The following is a 12,811-nucleotide window of genomic DNA, read 5'->3' as shown; positions in this document are numbered from 1 at the left end:
GTTACTAGCCTGGTGGTGGTTCCGCTCGGGCCCACCTCTGCCATGGTGCCTGGAAGTGGTATCCTGATCCTCAAGATATCATGAGGAAGGAGAGAGGGACGAAATGACATTTTGTCAGTTTATTCCCTGTTCACCTCGTTCAGATATGCTGATTCAGCATCTTTGTACATAGGTGAGTGGTTTTATAAATTAGATTGATTTCCATAATATTTCCTCTTCTCAAGGTAGATGAGCAGATCTTTACCATTGCTCTGTGTAAATCTCCCTTTGAAAGACGAGATGAGCTTGAGGGAACAAAGAACAGTAGCGGAACAGTAGCATTGGCTCGCACTTCAGTCAGATGTGACAAGAAATCTATTAGCACGTATTCAGAATCAGGAAACGAGGCTCCCCTTAAAACTCCCCTCATCTAAGTGTGTACTTGTAGACTGACAATTGAAATGTATCTTTGTAAACTAGCAGAAGATACAGAGAGATAGAATCTACATTTGGGATGTCAAAGCCTGAAGTCCATGAGGTATATTCTTTCTAGGGCCCAAGTGTCCCTGGGAGATCTCTTTCCAGCTGCAGCATTAAGCCCTGGAACCTAAATGAGCAAAATCTAGGTCTAGACTTGTGTAACAGTTTTATGACATTGTTAAATGAAGTACATTGTATCAAATTTCTCCACCAAGATGTTAAACTCAGAATAATAACTTGGAACATATTACACCGTTAGTGTCAAATATTATTAACAAATAAGTCTAAAGTGTAAAATCAAAGCATTGGAATTTTTAACTTTTACAAATGTTGAGTGTATAACTAGAAATTGTCAATATATGCATGTATACATTAACAAGAATAAATGTAACCAAGATGCTTTTCAGTGATGAAGTGTGTTCTGTGTACTACTTAAGAGGAATTTTCCCAAGACTGGCTTGATAGAGATGCATGCTCAGAGTTGCTAGGATGTCAAGATGTCATTAAGGTTGTGACGAGGGAACACAAGTCAGAAATATCTAGGCGGAGGAATGACAGCATTGGCAGAATCTCTTCAAGAGCGCACACTTGATCGTATCTGGCACCTGGTCCTCCGTACAGGGAGAGTGAAGTCAAAACAAGGGTCATGTCCCCACGGGAGCCTTCCCTGGCCCCTGGGTCAGGGTTTATCTACCTCTTCTCCAGAGCTTCTCTTTCCTTCTGGCATTTGTGTGTTCATGGTTGGGATTGTTTGAGGAATGTTAATTTCTTTACTTAAATTCCAAGCTCTGTGAAAACGACACAGAATACCTGGCATTTGGTAAATGTTAGTTACAAGAGAGAATTAATTAGATGAGAAGAGGGAAGGAGTTAAGCCACGATCCCTCTTCTGGGGACCATGTGAGTCATTTCCCAAGATGAGGTTTATTGGAGAAGGGAATTTGAAGGAATGGAAGCATGAATTCTATTTTAACATGTTATATTTGAATGAAAACTTGGAACCGTTTATTTTCGAAATTAGTATGTGTGTATAAATAACTGCCAGTATAGGAGCCTGGAAGACTGTCAATTTTAAATCTTTCTTATTAAAATTACCCCCTTTGTGATTTTGAAATAGACTTTTATGCCTCAAATACAAAAATCGCACACACTGAAAATTACTTTGGCTCTTATTTTATGCCTCTCAAAACATCTCTAGGGGCTACCAGAAGGTGTGGCGCTCTCTCATGGCCAGCCACCTGAGTACTTCGTTTGAGCGTCATTTATAAATTTCTCATTCTGGCACTGAAGGATTTTTTCCTTTCATTTGGTTCATCCCGAAGCCTGTCTTCTTAACCTCTGTGTGGTTAACAATGTGTCTGTCCACCATTGTCAGGATCCAGAAACCTAGAAGAGGAACACAGATGACCAAAGCTTCTCCTGCGTTTGGTCAAGTTGTTTCCCAACAAGAATTATTATTTAGACCTCCGCCGTGATGGGTCGCATGCATGCTCCTGGAAGGGCCTGTCCCAGTCGGCACTACCCTACCACCATAGCATCCCCATGCGGCTGAAGGAGCAGATTCACGAATTGGCGGAGAAAGGCCTGACTCTCTCCCAGAGAGGTGAGATCCTGAGGGACTCACACAGTGGGTGCGGTGCAGTACAATCTGTTTAGTAACTGGAAACAAAGTCTTGAGAAGCCTTAAGTCCAAAGGCCTTAACCGTGGTCTCCCTGAGGACCTCTGCCGTTTGCTTAAGAAAGCGGTTGCTGTCCGAAAGCACCTTGAGAGGAACAGAAAGGAGAAGGATGCTAAATTCTGCCTGATTCTGATAGAGAACAGAATTCACCGGTTGGCTCCAGACTATAAGACTAAGCAGTGCTCCCACCCAGTTGGGTATGAGTGTCCACAGCCTCTGCTCTAGTGGCAAATGCTGTTGTGTCACAAGCAATAAAATCACCTTGAGGGGAAAAAAAAAGAATTATTATTTATTAAGTACTTAGCTACGCTTTGAGCTGCTGAGGCGTCCATATGTGTGTTACCTTGTATGTCCATGACTAACCCACGAGCCAAGGCCAGCCTTCTTTTCGCTTGCTTTACTCAGGTATTCTATTACAGCCCTGGAAGCCCACTAAGAGAGTAGCTAATATTATCTCCTTTTTAAATATGAGAAAACCAAGACGCAGAGAAATTAACTTTCAGAAGTTCGCAGAGTTGATACACTGTGGGGCCAAGCAAGAACTTGGGGTACGGGTGGGGGGTGCTGGTCCCAGCACTCAGGAGGCAGAGGCAAGCAGATCTCTAAGTTTAAGGCCGGTCTAGTTTACAGAGCAAGTTCCAGGACAGTCAGGGCTACACGGAGAAACCTTATCTCAACAAACAAACAAACAAACAAAAAGCCCAAATATACAAAATAACCAAAAAAGCCAACTTGGGGAAATGAGGACCCAGAGTCAATATTTACATTTGCTGTCTCACAAAAAACGGTTGTATAAATTTATAAAGGCAGCATTTGTAAGGGTACAAGCGGGGCACGTTCAATTACTAACCATTTCTACTGCTCATGTATCGCATTCAATTAGTAACCATTTCTACTGCTCATGAATTATCCATCCCAAACCTGCTTTCTCACCTTAAAGAGAAGCTTTTATGCTGAAGGAGAGGCCTAGATATTCTTTAATAACCCCTCTTTCTTTGTCACAGTGGGAAGAATTTGAATGGAAATGAGAATTTAACAGCCTTTGCAGTGTGTGGCAATCGTAATAGAATGCTTTGCGCTGACCTGTTCCCGTGCTGGAAATCCATTGCCTCCGCTTATAATAACAGCCAATGCCATTGATTGCACACCTATTACACTAACCATACACTTCAGTACTTTGTAGACACTGAGTCACGTGATCTCTGGATGGCTCCCACTACTCCATTTTGCAAGGAGCTAAGGAGTTGCATTCACACTGACCAGCCGAGCAGGGTATAACTCGTTATTAAACTTCCATGCTGACCAGCCTAGCGGGGTTTGACTAGACATTAAACTTCCAGGATGCATTATTTGTTGATTTGAACAACTGAGTGACCATATTACTTACTACTAGTCACAAGATGGAGGTGATCTCTTCTAACAGCTAGACAAAACCAGATGAGTTATTTTACAAAGCTGATCCAGGGCCAATCCAGAGATGTCAGTGGCTTGGGATGGAATTGTAATTTAAATTCTGTCCAGGGTCAATGGGGGCTGATGATTGCCTTCGAGAGCCACTTACAAATCTGGGGTGAGAAAGTGTTTATCACCATGCCCACACACTGCTTTCTGCTATTAACCCCAGGGCAGGGCGGGGTCAGGGGAACTAGTTTACTCTGGGCTCAGCAGAAAATGGCCATGGCAACTGGAGGATCCCTTTCCCTGAAATTTTACCCTTTGCTATGGCTACTACTATTCTACTATCAAATTCCTACTATCAAGAAAAAAAAACAAACAAAAAAAACCAAACACACACAAAAAAACTGTCCTGTATAGAGGAGATCCAGGAAAGTAAAAAGAATTCATTAGGCAAGAAAATATGATTCTCCTAGTCAAGAATTAGATCTCCACATGACCCTTAGTGTTAGCTGGTCTTCCCTGTATCCCATCCCTTACCCCCTCTTTTCTGCCCCTCCCCATTTAATCCTCCTGTTCCAGTCTCTCCATAACTAAACATTCTATTTCCCCTTTCTTAGGAGATCCTTCTTTATCTCCTAGGCCTTTACTTAACACGCCTAACCCCTGTGGGTACGAATTCGTGGTAGTATGCTTATCAAAAGCTTAAAAACCGAACATCCTCTTTTACGAGAATATATCTGTTTGGGTTATCTAGTTCTGTCCATTTACTTGAGAATTCATGATTTTATTTATTTATTTTTAAAATTTTCATTGTGTAAAATGTATCTGTCTCATTATTCATTCGTTTGTTGTGGACCTCCAGGCTATTATGAGCAGATCAGAAGTTGTATTAATTTGCATTTCCTTGATAACTAAGGATATTGAACATTTCTTTAAGTGTTGCTCAGCCAGCTGTGCTTTTGTTTTTTGAGAATGTCTCTGTTTACTTTTGTACTCCATTTTTAATTGGGTTATTTATTTTCTTGATGCCTACGGGTCCCCCCCCCCGTTTTGTTTTGTTTTTAGTTCTTTATATATGTTACATATTAACTCTCTCTTGAATGTGTCATTGATAAAGATCATTTCCCATTTTAGAACTTCTTTGTCCAAATGGCCATGTCCTTTGCCTTACAGAGCTTTTCTTTGCCTTTATTTTTTTCCCAGACAGGGTTTCTCTGTGTAGCCCTGGCTGTCCTGGAACTCACTCTGTAGACCAGGCTGGCCTCGAACTCAGAAATCCGCCTGCTTCTGCCTCCCAAAGTGCTGGGATTAAAGGTGTGTGCCACCACCGCCCGGCTTCTTACAGAGCTTTTCATTTCCATGAAGTCCTGTGTATTAATTGTCCTTAGGGCTTGTGCTACCAGTGTCCTGATCAGAAAGTCTTTTTGTGGGCCAGTGAGTTCAAGACTATTGCCCAGGTCCTCCTCAATCAGACTCTGTGTATCTGGCCTTAGGGTGACATTCTTGCACTATTTGGCAATGGGTGTTGTGGGAGGTGGCAAGTGTGGCTCTGTTTGCATTCTTCTACATGCTGTCCTCCTGTTTGGCCCGCCCCCCACTTGTAGATGCTGTGTGTTTTCAGTGTGCATTTTTGCCTTATTTGTTAAAGAAGTCCATAGGTGTGTGGGTATATGTCTAAGTCTTCAACTCAATTCATGGACGTGTCTGTTTTTATAACCACAGCTCCATAATACAACTTAAAATCAGGGATGGTGATACTGCTAGCAGTTCTTATATTATTCGGGATAGTTTTGGTTATCCTGGAATTGTTGTTCATGTTGTTTCCCTATGAAGTTAAAATTTGTCTTTTCAAAGAAATTCTATTTTCTGTCCCTTAGGACAGCTTGGTAAAGTCTGCCATTTTAGCCTAACTACTTTAGTACCATCTTGGACAGTGTGTTCACTTGGAAATGCCGGTAAAGAAGTCACATTCTGACAGCAATGCCTGTGGTTTCCCTGTAACTCTAACACCGGGCAAACTGATCCCGCAGAGCCTGAGAAAGACTAGAAACAGAGGCTCCCATCTCAGACACAGTGGCCTGGACGCTTCCTACTTTCTAAGTTAAACAAGAGTATCCCAGAATCCAGGAAGCTCTCAGCTCCAGACACGGAGAACTGTCTCTGGGTTTAAGACTACAGCTGTGTGGTTTGGGGGTAAAACCTTTAACCCTTCAATCGGGGATGAGGGCGGCATGTCCTGTTCAGAATGATCTGGAGACTAAAGGGGAAACTGTGTATAAAATGCTTAACTCTCTGCTGGTCTCTTAGTGAGCACTCGGTGAGTGGGGAAACATCTTCCTGGCATCATTCACAGACCCCAGGGAGACTGCAGAAGTGAGCTTGTAGGCTGACCTATTGAAAGGACGCTACCAGGCACATTTTTACACCCTGCCTCTGACACACTGCTCCCAGGATGCCTCTCTAACAGTCTTTCTATGAAGCGGAGGGACACTGATGCTTGTTGTCCCCTCCGTGGCAGATGGCATCCCTGGGGAGGGGTGAAGGCCTATGTCAGGAGTGTCCTGTGCTTCTAAAGATGTTAAGTCAGACCCGTGTGGGAATCCACTCCTCTCCTCTGCCGGTAGGGTCAATTTTCCTCCTCCTTGAATCTGTTTTCTTGTTTATAGAAAGGAGAATTAATACCCAACCAAAGGGAAGAGGATTGAATGGGAAAAGATAGAAAGTATGCAACTGAGAAGCTGAAGCCAATGAGAGGGGCGAGCTGGCTTCCTATTTCATTCAGCTCCAACAGCCCTGAGTAACTAATTAGTTGTTCATTCTGTGTACAGGGGCCGGCAAGTTAAGTTACAACCTAAGCTAAAAGGCTTGGGATCATGTTCTCTGCAACACCCATCGGTCTATATCTTTCTTTAAAGATACATACCCTTCAACAGGCTTGTTATTTATTTTTTTACAGGTTTTTTAAAAAAATCTTTTATTTATTTACACTCCAGACCCCATTCCCCTCCCAGTCCACCCTCCCATATTTCCTCCCTGACCGTCTCACGGGGATGTTCCCAGCACCCGACCCCCTCCCCACCAGACATCTAAACTCCCTGGGGCCTCCAGTCTCTTGAGGGTTAGGTGCATCTTCTCTGACTGAACTCAGATCCTCCTGGGTCCTCTGCTATATATGTGTTGGAGGCCTCGTATCAGCTCCGTGTATGCTGCCCAGTTGGTAGTCCAGTGTTTGAGAGGCCTCGGGGGTCCAGGTTAATTGAGTCTGCTGGTGGCTCACTTACCTACTTGAGGTGACTTAGTCATAATTGTAACAAAATCGTTACTTTCGACTTCCTTTAGGAAGAAAGGTGAAAAGAGTAGACTTTTGGTGTAAACTTACAGAGCGTTGCTGAAATACGTAAGTTTTGCACACAAAGGAGCAACTGGACAGAAAAAGGGCAAGGGGAAAAGACGCTGTCTTTGAGGAAGAAACTGCCCCGTGCTGGGCGAGGCTGCCCTTTGGTTGGCAAAGACCTTTCGGTTTTCAGGCACGTTCAGGGACACACCTCGTACTCGTTTCTTTGGAAGCCGGTGTTTAACTAACCACTACCATTTGCCGCCATTGGACGGGAGCAAGAATATTAACCACTAAAAAAAGCTTAAATCTTGGTTGTCCCTTCACTTTTCCAGTGGAGACTGAAAATCTGTAACCACTGCAAAACAGCATGACCCAGCATCTTGAAAGGCTCCGGGTAGTCATTTTTGAATCGTGATTAAAACGCCATTTCTTGTTTTGATGGAACAAGAAGACGGAACATTGATGGCTAACTTTATGTTTAAAATCTCTGTGCTTAAAGCAAAATTAGACCTCCAAATGTTAAGGGGTGCTAAGGGTTAATCTTTTATGATGATGATGATGATGATTTTTTTAAAACTGTTTGTTCTGCTTCTGAAAACAAGCTTGCAAGAGAACATTGTATCTTTGTATTATTTGCTTTTATAAACCCCTGGCTGAGGTGTCTGGGTGCTGCATTCAGAATCCCAGCTCGGCGCCAATGTCTGAATAAAATCCTCTTGGTTATAATTTATTAGCGGTCAGGCTGATGAAGCTCTGGCCGGACCCATAACAGGAGCCATCCGGTTGAGAGGGGCTCAGGCTACCACGCGGCAGACTCCGTGGTGGTGGTGGCGGCCTCATTGGCTGGCTTGCAGGTGGGATTTCCTGTCGCCATTTTAAGGAGAAGCGACTGTGCCAGCCAGTCAGTTAAGGGGCTGCACCTCAGACAAAGAGTGGGGCAGGAGGAGGAGCCCCGAGGCGGATACGGCTTCCAGCCTGTTCCAATTTCCAGGCCCAACAAGGGTAGAGTCACGTGGCCGGGGCAGCAGGGCTATTGGTGCAGACCCCTTGGGTTATTGTCACACTGAGTCCCAAGGGTTTCCCAGAGCTGCTCTGGGGGGACTGCAGGTGTCGCGGTGGGAGACGGGAGGCGCTTTAGCTTGCTGGCTCGGGACACCACGTTTCCGAAGGTGTCCCTGCGTCTCGTAGTCCGCCACCGCCTCTGGGTCGCGAGGCTACCCTCACGCTGCTCCTTTCCCACAATGCAACTCCGGTCGCTGAGGCCCTGGCGTACCCCAAGAGACGGCCCCCTGCCACCGCCTGGGCGAGTGAGCCACTCCACCTCCAACCCCGAGGGTGCGGGTGCGGCAGCTGTGGCCCCAGCCCAGGCCCCGGGAGGGCGCAGGCAGGTGCGGGGCGGCGCGCAGCCTCCGTGTGCTCGGGTACCACCAGCGCCTTGCTCGCGCATCCGTTCGCACTGCCCTTCCTGGATGCTCGGTGTCCGCCAGCCGCGGTCGCCTAGAGGTCCAACAGCCTCTGGGAGGGGGGAGAGGGGCAAGAAAGTGCGGCGACCAGCGGCATGTGACCCGCACTGCTCTGCCGCACGCAGCTCGGCTCGGCGGGCGCGCGGGCAGGGAGGGATGATGGTCTGAAAGGCCGCGCTCCCGTCCCCAAACTGCAGAAGAGAAAGGGCGACGCGCCCCGCAGTAGCCAATGAGTCAGGCTGGAGCCCCTCCGCGCCGCGCGTGTGGATGTAAGTGCGAGGCTGGCGGGCAGAGTGTGGGTGGGGGGAAACTCTGATGCAACCAGCCCTGGGAGGAGGAGGAGGAGGAGGAGGTGGAGAAGGAGGAGGAGGAGAGCCGCGGCCACGCCACTCTGCCTGAAGGTCGCCGGTAACCCGGCCTTTTACCTTCCTACGAAATCCGCCACCCGGATCCTCCCCGCCCAGTCTCGCAGACCAGGGGCCACCTTTTCCCTAGCCAGACCTTGACACAAAAAGGACATCTAACTGCCGGGGACGGCCTGGAAGGGCGGACACTTTGGCAGCGCCTTTCCCTTTATTTCTCGAGGTAAGGTGCGTTTGGAGAGCAGAGGGAGCGGCGGCTTGGAGGGAAGGGGAGTTTCAACCCGAGGGGAAGGAGGCTAACTCAGACAGCCTCCGATGTCTCGTGGACTCGGGCAGAGTGCCGCGGCGCCTTTCTAGAAGGCAGCGTCCGGTGCCCATCCCCGAACGCAGGGACCCCAGATTCCGCCGTGGCGCGCCGTGCCTTACTTTGTAGTCCTGGTTTTATGGTGGCGGGAGTGTGGCACCAGATCTGGTGCCGTTTTCGAGGTTTAGGGACCAAGCATGCGATGTGAGGGGGCGGAAGGTACACCGAGGAGTGAGTCAGTCAGCGTCGGAGGACTGGCCGGGCAGCGGAGCCTCGGAGACCGGCTCTCCAGCGCCGTAAACAGGTGCACGTTGGCTGCACCTCCACGGGCTCGGCCCCTGTCTCGGCTCGGGTTAGTGGGAGGATGCTGGCAGTGACTCACTTTCCTCTCCCTCCCTGGAGGCTCTCCCCGGAATGAAGAGCCGGCGATAGGCTACTTCCTTTACGAGAGCCGGGTCCGGTGGGGCGGGAGAACAAAAGGCCACTGCTTGCGCAGGACCCTTGCGCCCTGGTCTCCCCTCCCCCGCACCTGGCCCCAAGCGTTGCGGCAAAAGGCTTTTAAACTGCTCGGCTCCACGCGCGGAGGAGAGCGCGCCGAGATCTCCGGGAGCCCGCCTTAATCTCCCCCAGGCCCCCCCGCCACAGCCCGGCTCTGGGTGCGGGGCTGCACCGTACCCTCGCGAACGGCGAGCGGTTCCCGGTGCATCGCCCGCCGCTGGGTTTCGGCCCTACTGTGCTCGCACTAGACTCGAGTGCAAAAGGCGGCAAAAGGAGTTTCGCGGTGAGCGTGTCTCGCCGCGAACCGCCTTTCGCCAGCTGCCTCGGGCGGAGGAAGGTGGCGCTTGCTCCAGCCCTTTGTGTCTCGCTCTGCGGCGTGGGCCCCGGCTCTCACCAGCCTGTTCTGTCGGTGGGAGACACACTGGCTGGGGGATCGCGTACTAGTCTCAGACGGATAGACCGTGTCGTACGTGGAAGAGGGGAAAGGACCCGCTGCTAGAAAACGGTATGCGTTTGCAAGATTTGACACCTCCGCGGTTTTTTTTTCTTTTAAACTTAAAAAGAATACAATGGAGAGGGGAGGAGGGATAATTGTATGGTTTGGAGAACGCAGGGCTAGCAAGGCTGTAATTTGTCACCTTGATACAAGAAACAGTGCTGCAACTCGTGCTTTTTCTGACGTCAGAAGGACAACGGAAATAAAACCTGTGCTGGCTGGCCTCATTGTCAAATAACTCACCCTATAGGAAACTGGCAAGTCCCGCCACGGAAAGGGTCTGCTATGGCCGCCTAACCTCTGCCTTAAAATGACTTAATTGACTGCTGTTGAGTTACTTAGTTCTCAGTGTGTGGCAGAAAGCAACGGAAGCGCGGCCTAGTTTGATTGAGGTTTTGATCTTAATAGGGCTTTTTTTTTTTTTTAAGAACAGGTGTTGAATAATTAGGGATGCTTGTGTAGCAGGCAGCAACTAATCAGATCGAGTTCCGGCTCCTGTGCAATGTCCATTTCAACAGGAAACAGACTATGGATGAACGCAAACAGAAATGCCAGGTGTTCAGGTTGCGAAGAAATGAGACACACATGAGTGAACCCGGAGGATGCTTGAGATAGGGGACCCATTAGAAGGGGTTGTGTGAGGGGTGGTGTGCCTTTCTTAGTGAGGAGAAAGAATTGTCTATGGGAATAATTAGGGGGAGGTTTTCAGAAGAAAGAGTACTTACTGCGCCATGGACTGCCTGGAATCCAGCAGACACATGAGCAGATTTAAAGGCACTTTGGAGCCTTTCAACTTTGCTGCTTCGGTATTTTTTTTTTTTTTTACCTTGTTTCATGGTCTAGGGGTTACGATGAGGAAGCAGTGGACTTAAGAGGCCTGACGTCTGCTACCATGTTCACCTTTTTTCTCCTCTTAGGCCAGGGACCCGGGAATTGCTTAATAAATTCTTGCTGGGTGGTGACCTTGGCAAGGTAGCTTGCCCAGCCCTTTACCCGGCAGCTGCTCATCTTTTTTCCCTATTCCATAATTGGACCTCTTCCCTGAAGTTTGAAACACTGAAGTCTTTCTGCTCTGCTTTTCTCTTGCCATGGTTTCTACTTTTGAGCAGTGACAGGGCATTGAAAATGTCCCTTGCTTGTCCTTTCATCTGCATCCCCCAAATATGCAGACCCATCAAGTGGATTGTTGAGATTCAGGAATTGTAGGCTGGGGAGTCCCTTGAAGTGTCTGAGGATGTGGGAGGAAGATGCAAGCCTGCTTAGGAGCGAGGGAGTCAGCTTAGGTGGTGGGGTAGCTGCTCGGTTGGTCTCTTCCATGCTAGTCGCAGCCCCCTTAGCTCGGTCTGGGCAGGTCCCTGAGTTTTACATTGTATCCTGTGTTTAAACAGTTCCAATTTTGTAGGGCTCTCCCTCTGAACTGAGTTTCCACTTGCTTAGAAAGAGCCTGGATTCTTTTGCCAGGTATTGAGAACTGTCACCTCTTTTTCTGTCTCCCAAGTGACATTGTCTTTCTTCCAGGGCACACTGCAACACCCCCTACCCTGGTCCCAGGTATTTTTCTGCCCCAGTGCCTATGTGGCTTCCAGAGTAGAATGCCTACTGAAGTCCTGTATTTTGTGACAGTCTGGTCAGGGTGCTTATTTTTCTGCCTCTTAGAAGCGTTTAGTGACCTCCTCCCTTTTATAACTTTTTTTTTCACTCCAGATGTCATGCCAGGTGGTAGGAAAGAGATGGTAAGGCTTAGCGGGTAGCTCAGATCTGCACACCAGGCTGCAACTTAATGGCCTTGGGAACTTGGGGTAAATTGTTGAATATCTCCGAGCATCAGAATTTCCCCCCTCATTTATTAAATGAGAACAACACCCATGGTGATTATTGAGCTATCCCAGAGATTTCATTAAGATGGAGGATGACGTGAGGTTATGCAGACACTCTCATGTACGATCTGATGGCTTGGTTATTGGTTTTCTGGTGATCATGGGTTTCAAGCCAGTCATTAGTGGCAGAGGTGTTCAGATTTGTAGAAGCGGTTTGGCAATGGGAAGTGGGGTTGGCGAAGTGAGAGCCTCACTTCCCGAGAGGTTGCAGGAGCCTATGGGCAGCCCAGGTGACAGGTTGAGGCCTTACTGTCTCCATCCCGAGCTGTGCCGAAAAGTCAGGGTTATTCAGGAAGGCACTGTCTAAGTTCACTGTCAAGCCAGGCTTGTAGAAGGGTTGTTTGTTTGTTTGTTGGAGTGTTCTCAGCCTGGCTCCACAGCAGACTCAACCTGTGTCTTTGGAAATATACTAATTTACAGATTCCACCTCCAAAGATTCAGACAGATCAGACAGAAGAGTGAAAAAAAAAAAGCAAAAACCCAAGCAAACAAAACAATGCGGGGTGATCCTGTAGTAGTTTAGACTTAGAAGCAAAGCCCACAAACCAGCATCAGATTAAATGAGGATGCCTACGTGTTGCCTGATGAACTCTTAGCAACGTGAGGCTGTGAGCTTGACTGACTTTTCCCTTCGATTTTACCAACCATCCAGCGGCTGACATCATGGGGCCCTAGCCTCAGGTTACGACGTGTGGCCTGTATTTTCCCAGGCTGGGAGGCCCTTCCAGTGAGACAGCCAGGATCACATGAAGATGTAATGTGAGGATCTCAGTTTCCATCTCTTACGATGACTGAAGGAGGCTGGAAAGGAAAAGGAACAGGATAGGCCGTGGCCTGAGGAAGAAAGGGGCTGATGGAAGGGGCGGGGCTGATGAAAATGAGCCTTAAGTTGTCATAGTTCATGTTGTGAGCATGTCCTGCATAATCTTGTGGGGATA

At 48.0% G+C, this 12,811-nt stretch overlaps 1 protein-coding gene and 1 pseudogene across 5 annotated transcripts in view; both read left to right on the top strand.

Moving 5' to 3' along the window:
- The first annotated feature begins 1,933 nt into the window (after positions 1–1,933).
- LOC116082754 lies at positions 1,934–2,404 on the top strand (annotated as a pseudogene).
- A 5,743-nt stretch (positions 2,405–8,147) lies between these two features.
- Positions 8,148–12,811, top strand: part of Slc38a1 (solute carrier family 38 member 1) — a 70,001-nt gene continuing 65,337 nt past the window's right edge. The window contains exons 1-2 of one of the 5 annotated variants that reach the window (XM_031353878.1): positions 8,489–8,605; positions 8,801–8,921. The gene's annotated coding sequence lies outside the window, so the exon portion shown is untranslated. Of the gene's footprint in view, positions 8,606–8,658; positions 8,922–9,092; positions 10,006–12,811 lie in introns of those variants that run through there. The other 4 variants (XM_031353898.1, XM_031353883.1, XM_031353870.1 and 1 more) reach the window with 4 other exon arrangements.

The sequence above is a fragment of the Mastomys coucha genome, unplaced genomic scaffold (assembly GCF_008632895.1).
Source record: "Mastomys coucha isolate ucsf_1 unplaced genomic scaffold, UCSF_Mcou_1 pScaffold11, whole genome shotgun sequence".
Lineage (NCBI taxonomy): Eukaryota > Metazoa > Chordata > Mammalia > Rodentia > Muridae > Mastomys > Mastomys coucha.
This window is presented reverse-complemented; position numbering and strand designations above follow the sequence as displayed.